This window comes from Oncorhynchus mykiss, chromosome 16, assembly GCF_013265735.2.
Source record: "Oncorhynchus mykiss isolate Arlee chromosome 16, USDA_OmykA_1.1, whole genome shotgun sequence".
Classification (NCBI taxonomy): Eukaryota; Metazoa; Chordata; class Actinopteri; order Salmoniformes; family Salmonidae; genus Oncorhynchus; species Oncorhynchus mykiss.
In genome coordinates, this window is record NC_048580.1 from 34,767,917 (window position 1) to 34,770,825 (window position 2,909).

Here is a 2,909-nt window from a genome sequence, read left to right on the forward strand (position 1 = left end):
CTGGGCACGCACATCAATTCAACTTCTAATCCACGTTAGTTCAACATATTTTTATTGAAATGGCGTGGAAACAACATTGATTCAACCAGTGTGCCCAGCGGGATACTTTTTGCTTCGTAAATAACATCCATGACACTAGATTTGTACTTAGCAGAGTAATTTCCTTGGCTGACATTCAAAGCCACACTCCACCATGACGAAGTTTTCAACCGGGAATAGAATCAAGTCTGTGTTCAAGCAGTGTGTTGAACTAGGTCACAGACTAAACAAACTATCAGTCCTGCAAACTGTCACCCACTTTAACACCACACTTCAGGCACTAAATTCTAGTAGTCTGATTGGGAGTATAGACCGCTTCATACTTTTAGTAAGACCACTCAATTATTATAACTGATATGGAGTGTGTGTGTGCCTGCTGCATGCGTGCGCCAGTTTTGTATTTTCTAAAAAGGAAGATATGCTCAGCAGTGTTTCCTGTTGTGTACTCAAATAACACTAAGCGTTTAACCACAGCCTTCTTAAATCTGTAGAAAGACCACTCGTGCTTGAGTGGAAAGCATTGAGATTACTGCATCTTGAAATGACTGCATATTACGGGTAGCAATTATGGTGCCTGTATAGCCTATTTAAAACAAGATGTTTTAGAATTTGATTCAAGTTATTTGCTCTCTTTTTAGGCTTTATCAGTTATGAATGTGGGGGCGGCAGGTAGCCTAGTGGTTAGAGCGTTGGGCCAGTATCCGAAAGGTGCTAGATCGAATCCCCGAGCTGACAAGGTAAATTTCTGTCGTTCTGCCCCTGAACAAGGCAGTTAACCCAATGTTCCCGTAATTGTAAATAAGAATTTGTTCTTAAAACTGACTTGCTTAGTTAAATAAAGGTGAAAAAAACATGTCTTGCTTATTGACAACATTTGGCATGTTCAGTCATAATGCAATTAAGAGCAGGTCTTGCCCCTATATCAGTGTGAATGATACACTACCTGACCAAAAGTATGTGGACACCTGCTCGTCGAACATCTCATTCCAAAATCATGGTCATTAACATGGAGTTGGACCCCCCATTTGCTGCTATAACAACCTTCACTGTTCTGGGAAGACTTTCCACTAGATGTTGGAACATTGCTGAGGGGACTTGCTTCCATTCAGCCACAATAGCATTAGTGAGGTTGGGCACTGATATTGGGCGATTAGGCCTGGCTCGTAGTTGGTGTTCCAATTCATCCCAAAGGAGTTTGTTGGTACTATGCATTGGGGCATGTAGCGTTTTCCTGGCATCTGCTAACTCCAGATTCCCAGACTGCCAGATGGTGAAGCGTGATTCATCATTCCAGAGAATTAATTTCCACTTATCCAGAGTCCAATTGTGGCGAGATTTACACCACTCCAGCTGACGATTGGCATTGCGCATGGTTAGCTGGAAACCCATTTTATGAAGCTCCCGACAAACAGTTACTGTGCTGACGTTGCTTCCAGAGACAGTTTGGAACTCAGTCGTGAGTGTTGCAACCGAGGAGAGATGATTTTTATGCGCTTCAGCACTAGGTGGTCCCGTTCTGTGAACTTGTGTGGCCTGCCACTTTGTTTCTGAGCCATTGTTGCTCCTAAACGTTTCCATTTCACAATAACAGCACTTACAGTTGACCCGGGACAGCTCTAGCAGGGTAGAACTTTGACTAGCTGACTTGTTGGAAAGGTGGCATCCTATGACGGTGCCTCATTGAAAGTCACTGACCTCTTCAGTAAGGCCATTCTACGGCCAATGTTTGTCACACGGCTATGGCACATAGCACACGGCTATGCTCGATTTTATGCCCCAGTCAGGAACAGGTGTACCTGAAATAGCCGAATCCACTAAATTGAAGGAGTGTCCACATACTTGTGTGTGTATATATACTGAACAAAAATATAAACGCAACATGCAACAATTTCAACGTTTTTACTAAGTTACGGTTCATATATGGAAATCAGTCAATTTAAATATTTTCACTAGGCCCTAATCTATGGATTTCACAGCACTGGGCAGGGGCGCAGCCATGGGTGGGCCTCGGAGGGCATAGGCCTACCCACTTGGGAGCTAGGCCCACCCACTGGGGAGGCAGGACCAGATTGAGTTTTTCCCCACAGAAGGGCTTTATTACAGACAGAAATACTTCTGAGTTTCATCAGCTGTCCGGGTGGGTGGTCTCAGATGATCCTGCAGGTGAAGAAGCCGGATATGGAGGTCCTGGGCTTGCGAGGTTACACAAGATCTGCTGTTGTGAGGCTGGTTGGACGTACTACCAAATTCTATAAAACAACGTTGGAGGCAGCTTATGGTAGAGAAATGAACATCAAATTATCTGGCAACAGCTCTGGTGGACATTCCTGCAGTCAGCATTCCAATTGTACACTCCCTCAACTTGAGACATCTGTGGCTTTGTGTTGTGTGACAAAACTTCACATTTTAGTGGCCTTTTATTGTCCCTGGCACAAGGTGCACCTGTGTAATGATCATGCTGTTTAATACGCTTCATGATATGCCACCTGAGAGAAGCCCTGTTTATACCTGGTTCTAACATGTCCTTTGTCCTGATCTTGTCCACATTCTTAGATGGGTGTGTAGACAAGACTCATTGTGATCCAATCTTAAAAGTACGAACGGACATCAGGACAATATCCGCACGAAGGATGCATGTTAGAACTAGGAAAACTGGGGCTAGAGTGAACGTGTGTGTTTGTCCCTCTGAAACATCATTCTCTCCCCACTCTTGAGTTTTTTTTCTCCAATTATGCGGTCTTCCAATAGACTCTAGATCTTTTATAAATATAGCAAATCTTTATTTTACATAAGCTTGTTTATTCAAAAATGTATTTTCTTTGACAAAGTAACAATTTTGACCAAACAAAAAAATAATAATGACAGAAGCA